Raw genomic sequence first — 9,834 nt, 5'->3', positions numbered from 1 at the left:
TATTATTTATTTATTTGGTCACACTGGGACTTAGCTGTGGCTTGTGGGATCTAGTTTCCTGACTAGGGATCAAACCCAGGGTCTCCTGGATTGGGAGCATGGAGCCTTAGCCACTGGACCATCAGGGAAGTCCCTATGTAGGTACCTCTCAGAGGAGCCACAGCAGAGGATATGGAGTCTGTCCTAGGAAGATAACATAGGGTCCTGCTCTGTTATAAGGCCTTGTGTCTCCTTGCCTTCCACCCAGTGGCATAAGAAGACCCAGGCCAGTGGTTTCTTCCCCACCACCCTGAGGTCCGCCTAGTGATGGCAAGTGGCCCAGAGCAGTGCCTCCTGGCCCCACAGACACAGCCAGCAGAGACCAAGTGGACTGAGTGGGACCCCCAGCAGCACAGGAAGAATGAAGACCCGTGTGACTCAGTGAGGACTCAGGACACTAAAAGGTCTTGAACTGAAGCCCCCCAAAGTAGGCCAGGACCTACACGTCAACTAAACAGATGACTGTTGCTAAAACCGAAGATTTTATTAGGATGGGGTATCCTAACATAATAGCCAAAATGTCTCGGATATAATACAAAATCACTGGTGCTACCAAGAGCCTGGAAAACTATTGGATGAGAAAAGACAGTGAACAGAGGCCAATACTTAGATGAGTCAGATGTTGGACTTACCTGGCACAGATTTTAAAGCAGCTGACACATATCAGGGGGTGGGCCCAGCTTCACTGGGGGTGGGCCCAGCTTCTTTAGGGTGGGCCCATAGTCACCCCTGGAGAAGGAAATGGCAACCCACTCCAGTGTTCTTGCCTGGAGAATCCCAGGGACAGAGGAGGCTGGTGGGCTGCCGTCTATGGGGCTGCACAGAGTCGGACACGACTCAAGTGACTTAGCAGCAGCAGCAGTCATATATCAATGTCAGTGCTTTAAAATCAATGTCAGAAAGGCCTCAATAATCAATTATAAGTCATGGATTTATGAAATATTAGTACTTAGAATCAAGAGACCAGGGTGTTATCTACTTTCTGTGTGATTGTGGGGACCATTTTCAACCTTACCGAGCTTCTATTTCTCTGTCTGCAAGATGGAAGTAGTGTACTTTATCTGGCAGTGAGATGAATCATACAACACTCTGGCGACACTTTTGGTGCCCGCTCAACGACCATATCCCTTCTACACTGTTCTCAGGGAGAGAAGAGGTGCTCCTGGCTGAGAATACACAGCTTTCCAGCCTCCCTTGCAGCTAGGATGGACCACAAGGCATAGTTCCGGATGACAGAGACGTGGGAGTTCCTGGAGAGAGAGTCCTTTCTGGAACAAAGCAGGAAAACCTCACTGTGGTAAACCTGTGCGAATTGTGCTTTCCCTTTCTTTCCACCTGGAACTTGGATGTGAGGTCTGGAGCTGCAGCAGGTATCTTGCAACCAGGAGGAGAGGGTAAGGGTAGAAAGCCTCCCTGCTAAGGCCCCTGGGGTGGAAAGATGAGCCTGGAGCCCTGAGGGCATGGCTGGTGCTCCTGGCAGGCAGTCACCTCTGAACTCCTTGTTATGGGGAGAAAACAAACACCCACTATTGAGGCCAGCATACGTTGGGTTTTCTGAGATTGTAGCAGAATGTGCTGCTGATTTAATGAGGAAGGTGAGGAAGGGAGCGTTAGTGACAATTCATTCAGAGCCAGGAACTATTCTGAAGGTGAGACAGTCAGTCACCTTTAATCCTCACAGCTACCCTGGGAGGTCGGGGCCAGTTCTGTCCCCATTTCAGGGGGTGTGAGCGCCTGACAAAGATATGCAGTAAGTAGAAGGAGGGGCAGGAAGGCGTATGCCCCACCCCTCTTGTGTGGCTCAGTGAACTTTAGCGGTTAGTATTTCTTTGTCTTTGTTGTGTTTGTGTGAAATGCACTGACCTTCCTCCTGCTCCACCTCTCTTCCTGCCTCCTTCCTGCATCCTAACCTTCGGCCTCGTGGGTTCCACACGGTGCACAACCTCCTGTTCTAAAGGAGGCCGCAGGGCGGAGGCGGTCAACCCTCTAAGGTCCGCTGAGGCTGGCCCGGTCTCTTGCCTGTGAGTCCTGCTTTCCCACCTTTAACACTGGGACACCTTCCTGCACTCAGAGAGCATGAGGAGGCTCTGGGAAAGTGCTGGCAGCTGGAAGGGGCACCCACGCAGCTGGAGGGGGGTGCCCATGCAGCGGGATTCCCACAGTGGGAATGAGGTCCCGTCTCACCCTCACTAGCCAGGCTCCCTCCTTCCCACCCCACGTCCCCACTAAGTCCACCCACGCCTCCATCTGGGCCTGCCTGAGGCCTCAGAGGCGTTCCATTTGTGGCCAAAGAGATTAATTCAAATGCATAATTAAAGACAGGGACGCGGCTTCTGCTGGAGGGCGGGCCCTGCACAAGCATGCGGGCGCCCTGCCCACCCTCTCACGTCTGTCCCCTAGGGTGGGGCCCACAGGAGATCCTCCATCCCAGCCCAGCAGCAGGGAAGCCCAGAGCTCTCCAGGGCCTCCTGCGACCCTGGGGGGTGCCCCTCTCCAGTGTACTCACTCCCCCTCGGACACGGAGCCCCCACCTCCCTCCCGCCCTTTGACTAGGAGACCCTCATCAAAACCTCACAATTACGGCGCATCAGTGATGACTAGGGCCTTCCAGCCTAGAACATGGGGTATATTACCGCCTGCCCACAGTGTGATTCAAGATAAAGCCAGCCCAGGCCAGGGAGCAGTCCTGACAATTTAGGAACAGCCCCCCTCTGCCCGCACCCATCCCAGCCAAGGTTTTCACCTACAGTCATTACCTGAATGTATTTTATTGTTTTGTTTTTAGTACTGAGTTTAAGGGAAATCTCATCTCTTGGTGCACCTGCCCTGCTTGGTGGGGGCCCAGGCCCCCAAGTGCTGGGCTCCTGGGGAAGTCCCCTCCCAGAGGACTGTCATTCACGACTGCGGGGACCCCGACTGGCATCACTTTGCCCCCCACCCTCCCCGCTGCATGCTCCCGGTACAGCTGAGGGAGCCCCGAGTCCTCCCGGGCTGGGAGAGGGTGGGGCGGCGCCAGAGCCGGGATTTCCCTCCACCCGCACATCCGGGGTTGAGATCCCTGGCCTGGTGCCCATCACAGCTCCTGGACCTCGGGGCCAGCAGAGGCCTCCAGGGACCACCCCCCCACCCCCATGACGCCTGGGGCTCTCCAGCCAGGCTGCCCTTGCTCTCCACCCCCAACTGGCAGCTCCTGCTAGGAAGTTGCTCCTGGAAACTCCCTTCTGTCTGGAACCACCCAAGGAGCCCTGGTCCCTGCCCCGCCTCCAACAGGGCAGACCCGGGGGGCGTCGCTTCTGGCCACTGCTGCAGGGCAGGGGGGCAGCAGGTGGGTGGGCCTGAAGGCTGGGTGAGAGAAGGGGCCAGAGTTACCCTAACTCTTGGGAGGCGGACGGGTGGGACCTTGGTCGACCATTGCCCAGGAAACAGTGGGAGCCCATCCGTGACTCTTGGCGGCTCAGTCGTGTCACGGGTTCTGTGGTTCCTGGCGTGGGGCCGGCCGCTGAGGCTGTGGGAACATGTGTCCTGGGTTGCAGGGTGCTGAGTCAGCGCTCTGCAGAGACGCCGGAAAGCCTCCTTCTCACGGTCTGCACCCAGCACCCACTACCCAAGGAACTTCCCCGAGGTGGGGTCCTTCCGCTTGCCACTGCTGCACTGATCTCTGGGGCGGCCGGCCCTAGGACCACTGCTCCCTCAGCCCGGGGTTTGCTCCACTGCTGTCTTACAACTGCTCTCCTACCAGCCTGGCTATGCACCCCACAGGTGACCCTGAGCGCCTGCTCCCTATAGCCAGGGTCTGGGCAGGAAACAGCCAGAAGGGTTGCTGCCCAGGGGCCCTGGGCAGAGGAGTGGGCCGAGTTGAGGGAACTAGTACAGGAGGCAGACTTGGCCCTGGAGCTGGTCACAGTGGAGGCCACTGCAGAGGTCATAGCAGAGGCCATGGAGGAGGCCACAGCAGGGGCCATGGGGGAGGCCACAGCGGGGGCCATGGGGGAGGTCAGAACGGAGGCCTTGGAGGAGGCTACAGCGAAGGCCATGGGGGAGGCCACAGCAGAGGCCATGGAGGAGGCCACAGGGGGGGCCATGTGGGAGGTCATAGCAGAGGCCATGGAGGAGGCCACAGCAGAGGCCACGGGGGAGGCCATAGCAGAGGCCATGGAGGAGGCCACAGCGGGGGCCATGGGGGAGGTCAGAACAGAGGCCATGGAGGAGGCCACAGTGGGGGCCATGGGGGAGGTCAGAACGGAGGCCATGGAGGAGGCCACAGTGGGGGCCATGGGGGAGGTCAGAACGGAGGCCATGGAGGAGGCCACAGTGGGGGCCATGGAGGAGGTCAGAACAGAGGCCATGGAGGAGGCCACAGTGGGGGCCATGAGGGAGGTCAGAATGGAGGCCATGGAGGAGGCCACAGCGGAGGCCATGGGGGAGGTCAGAGCGGAGACCACGGAGGAGGCCACAGCGGGGGCCATAGGGGAGGCCAGAAGGCAGGCCATGGGGGAGGCCACAGCCAAGGCCACGGGGGAGGCCACAGCCAAGGCCACGGGGGAGGCCACAGTGGGGGGCCACAGGGGAGGCTACAACCGAGGCCATGGAGGAGGTCATAGCAGAGGCCACAGGAAGGGCACAGCCGAGGCCATTGCCACGCTGGGTTTTAAGGGGCAGGTGAGGGGTTTTCAGGCCTGTGGAGTGTGGAGCTGTAAGAGGCCGTGTCAGCAGCACTGTGGGGGCAGCACATCCAGGGCCGCTGCGGGCAGGGAGGGGACAAGGAGTGCGCTCTCCTGGCCTGGTGGCACGCCTCACTGGCTGTGTCTGCTGGGAAGCCAGAAGCAGGCAGGCCTGCAGTTGATGCTGGCCACAGAGGTCAGGGCCTGGGACCCAGAGCGGGGTGGGGAGCCTCTGAAGGGGCAAACATCTCCCCCCACCAACCGTGGGCTGGCCCTGCATGTCCCTGAGTCCCCGGCAGCCCTTTCTGCCCAGGCTTCTGGGTCCCTCAGAGCAGCAGCTGGTGGTGTGAGAGGCTGCTGATCCCACCCAAGTCTGCCGGCCCTCTGGCCCCGGGACCCCTCCCAGGAAGGCAATGTGAGGGGAGGCTCCAGGGAGGACAGAGCCTCCCCGCCCCTCTGTCTCCCGCATCCCACCTGATTTCGTTCCCATCTGTGGGCCGGGCACCCACCATGGTGTCTGCAGAGCCGGCGCTCAGCACACAGCTGTGGGGCCAGTGAGTAAGTGGGTGCTGAGTCCCACTGCGCATTTGCAAAGAAACACCACCCCTCGGGAGCGGGGGAGGTGACCTCGGGCTTCACGGGGGCCGGGGTGCAGTGCTGGTGTCCCCAGGGCCCTGTGAACGGGGCGGTGCCCTGGGCCTCTGTGCCTGGGCCCAGGTGGCAGTCAACTGCTCCCGCTGCCCGTCAGGTGGTGACCGCCAATCTTAAGACTGGCTCCCGGACATGGGGCCCTGGTGCCACTTGCAGCCGTGTGCCGGGTCACTGAGATAACGTCCCTCAGTCCCCAGGGCGCTCCTGTGGGATAAACACTGGTGCAAACACCCCCGCATTACCGATCAGGAGGCCGGGGCTCAGGCAGGGTGAGTGTCAGCGGAGTGACTCTCCAAAGGTCACTGGACAGTGCGGTGGGGCTGGTTCCCTCTCAGGTCTGAACCGCTCCACCAGAAAGGCCCCCCTGGGCCACTGGCGCCCCCATGCTGGTCCCGGGGAGATTGACAGCTGAGGCCAGACTCTGCTGACCCCCAGTCTGGTGACTGCTGGGCTGGCCCTTGGGTGGAGGTCAGGCACCAGCACGTGTCTCTCCAACCTCTCCATCACCTTTCCCTTCCAGACCCTTCTCTGACCCCTTACCACAGACCTGGCCCCCGCACCCTAGCCTGGAGGGTACCCTGTGCTTAGTTGGGTCCTACTAAGTCAAGACAGAGCCTAAGACTAAGACAGAGGGCTGGGAGGCTTTGTCCGCCCTGGAGGGTTCTTTCACACCACCTGCCTGTGGAGGGGGCCCAGGCAGCTCAGTGGTGTCCAACTCTGCCATCCCATGGACTGTAGCCCACCAGGCTCCTCTGTCCATGGGATTCTCCAGGCAAGAATACTGGAGTGGGCTGCCATGCCCTCTTCCAGGGGATCTTCCCAATCCAGGGATCGAACCCAGGTCTCCCACATTTCAGGAAAAATTCTTTACCATCTGAGCCACCAGGGAAGCCCGGAGGTTACACTGGTACCCTCTAAAAAGCCCCAGAGCTGTTCTCCTAGTGAACAAGAAGTTGAGTGTTAGTAGCTCAGTCGTGTCTGACTCTTTGTGACCCCATGGACTGTAACCTGCCAGGCTGCTCTGTCCGTGGAATTCTCCAGGCAAGAATACCAGAGTGTATAGCCATTCCCTTCTCCTGGGGATCTTCCTGACCCAGGGATCGAACCTGGGCCTCCTGCATTGCAGGCGGATTCTTTAGCATCTGAGCCACCCTCATCTCACCCACTAAATGCCCCACCTCTCTGCAGAGGGAGCTTCTAGCGTGGGCAACTCCCCTGCCCACTTGCTAGGTTTCCCCTGGTCTCTGTCCCACAGCTCCCTTGGCCTTGGAGTGTAATAGGCTGCCTGCCCTCCAGGAGCTCAGGACGGAGGGCAGTGGCCACTGACCTGGAGGTCTGTACCTTCTGGAAGTTCATCCTGGAACCTAGGAAAGAACCCTTCAGGCCAGCCCCGGTGGGACTCCGTGGTCCACGGGCTGGTTCCCGCTGCCCTCTGCTGCTCTCTCCTGGCCAGAGTGGGTTACTACAGCCAGCCCTGCTCACCCCGGGGACCCAGAATCCCCAGGCCCTGGTCTCAGCCCCACAAATGCCCTCTCTCCACCTGCCCTGACCTGGAGCCCACGCAGCCCCCACCCCCACCACAAGGAGCTTGGGGGCACTGTCAGGCTGCCCTATCTGATCTCCATGAGTGACTGAGGCACCTCTATAATTACAGACTTCTCCGGGGCAGACCTAGCGGCGAGCTTTAAGGTTTATATTCTTCTGCTCAATGGCTTGCCAGGCCTGGAGGTGTCTGGTTTCAATTCGATGGTCTTTGGAGCCCTAGCACATCTATGCTTGATTTCACAGGCAGGATGACTTCAGACGTCTGGAGGGCAAAGCCTGCAACGGTCCTGCCAAAACGTCCCTTGTGTGAAGTCCGGAATGGACATCTGCCGGCCGGGAAGTCCTCCAGCCCGGAAGGCATCCCAAATCTGGTGGCCGGAGCCCACTGGGCACATCCGTGTGTCCCTGCACATGATGAGTTCAGACCCTGATGAAGCAGCAGGGCAGTTCCGGCCCCAGGGGGCACACCCCACCCTTGTCCATTTGCAGACAAGGTGCTTGGGAGCTGAGCCGGGCTGGCTGGATGAGATGAGCTTACCCACTTTATGGTTCTTCTCCTTGGATCTAGTGAGCGTTGATCGAAGCGAAGGGCTCCCTGTTGCTGGCCCTTCTAAAGTGTTCCATCGCTGTCCCACTGGACTGAGTTAAAGAGACATCACTCGTAGGAACACCTTCTTCCTCCCTCCCTCCCTTCCTTCCTGTTTACCAACTATGAGTCTGCTTGGGCTGCTGTAAGAAACACCGCAGACTAGGTGGCTTAAACCGTAGCAAGGAATGTTCTCCCCCTTTTGGAGGCTACAAGTCCAGGATCAAGCTTCCCACCGGTCTGGTTTCTGAGAAGCGCTTTCTTCTTGGCTTGCCAATGGCTGCCTCCTCGCTGTGCTGTGTCCTCGCGTGGCCTTTCCTCTGTGAGTCTGTGTGGACAGAGAAGGAGAGAGATTTGTCCTGGCTCCTCCTGTTCTTATAAGGACACCAGTCCTATCGGATCAGGACCCCACCCTTATGACTTCAGTAAACTTTCTCCCTCCCCTCACGAGCCCTGTCTCCAAATACAGTCACATGGGGTTTAGGGTTCAACATATGAATTTTGAAGGGATGCGAACCTTGAGTCTACAGCCCTATTCATTTTGGTAAGACAAGAATAAAACAGAGCTCTCAAATAATTTCCCCCCTCTGGAAGCCTCTAGATAAAATTTCCCAGGTTGCACTTACTGTTGGCTGAGACGGAAAGCTTCATCATGTGAGGGTTGAATATTAGGGAGTATCTGGTGTGGAAGTATCAAAAGAAAAGAAAGAAAGAAAGTGAAGTTGCTCAGTCCTGTCTGACTCTTTGCGACCCCATGGACTGTAGCCTACAAGGCTCCTCTGTCCATGGGATTTTCTAGGCAAGAGTACTGGAGTGGGTTGCCGTTGCCTTCTCCAGGGGATCTGCCCAACCCAGGGATCGAACCCTGGTGTCCCGCATTGCAGGCAGGGAAGCCACCATGCTGCCAGTGCAGATACAGACTAAGGGCAACCAGCACAAGGCAACCCTGGGCCCTGCTCTCAGCTTGTGCCCCCCAGGAGCAGACGCAGAGCGTATTTGATGCAAATGATTTATTTTGGGAGGCCATTCCAGGGAAGCACCTGTAAGGGAGAGGGGAATCGAGGCCGGGGACTGAGGACATGGAGTATGTTACCAAGTCAGTTTCACCATGGGCGATCGGAGCAGTGCCTGCTGGGAGGTGGGGAGGAGGGGTGTGCCTGCCCGGAGTCATCCCAGCCTGGACGGAGGGTGCTGACTCTTTACCCACCGACTCCCGTCCGTCCTCAGGACAGAGGCTTCAGGCACGGAGCTTGTGGTTACCAGTGAATCACTTCCGGTCACAGCACCGGGTTCAGATGGACCCTCAGCTCTCATTTCTCCCTGTGCCCTGAGACCCTGCAGTTGGTCCAGCCCCCAGCAGGGATGCCACTGGAACTCCCTGCCCTGTGCCCAGATCTCCAGTGCCCAGTGGCTACCCCACCCCAACTCCACCCCCCTGCTGGCCGTTTCCATCCCCTCCCCTGCCCAAGGACCTCACACCTCTTCACTATAGTGCCCGGGTTAAGGACCATCTATGGCAACCCACTCCAGTGTTCTTGCCTGGAGAATCCCAGGGACGGGGGAGCCTGGTGGGCTGCCATCTATGGGGTTGTACAGAGTCGGACACGACTGAAGCGACTTAGCAGCAGCATGCTCACTCTGGCAGGAACTTCAAAGGATGTGAGGAAATGTGGATACAAATTTAGTTCAGATGACTTCACTTTCTTAAAAAAAGAATGCACTATGATGTTAGGGTCATCATTATGCTCAGTCATGTCCAACTTTTTGTGACCCTGTGGACTGTAGCCCACCAGGCTCCTCTGTCCACGGGATTCTCCAGGCAAGAGTCCTGGAGTGGGTCGCCATTCCCAGTTTCAGGGGATCTTCCCAACCCAGGGACGGAACCCACACCTCTTGTGTCTCATTGGCAGGAGGATTCTTTACCGCTAGCACCACCCGGGAAGCCCAGATGTTAGGGCCACTATAGCGCTATGGTAATTAAGACTGTTCTGTATTGACACGGAGATCAATGGCTCCAAAATGGAAAATGAGAGAGGACTTCCCTGGTGGTCCAGTGGTTAAGACCCCCTCCCAATGTAGGGGGTGCAGGTTCGATCCTTGGTTGGGGAGCGAAGATCCCACATGCCTCATAACCAAAAAACCAAAACATAAAACGGAAGAAATATTGTAACAAGTTCAATAAAGACTTTAAAAAGTGGTCCACATTAAAAGAAAAATCTAAAAAAAGGAGAAACAGTAATAGATCCACACAAACATGCTCAATTGATACATTTTTTTCCCCTTTAAAAAATTATTAAGGCATAATTGATTGACAATGTGTTAGTTTCAGGGGTACAGTGTAATGATTCAGTT

This window comes from Bubalus kerabau, chromosome 6 (assembly GCF_029407905.1).
Source record: "Bubalus kerabau isolate K-KA32 ecotype Philippines breed swamp buffalo chromosome 6, PCC_UOA_SB_1v2, whole genome shotgun sequence".
In the NCBI taxonomy this organism is placed as follows: Eukaryota; Metazoa; Chordata; class Mammalia; order Artiodactyla; family Bovidae; genus Bubalus; species Bubalus kerabau.
Note: the sequence above shows the minus strand (reverse complement) of the source record.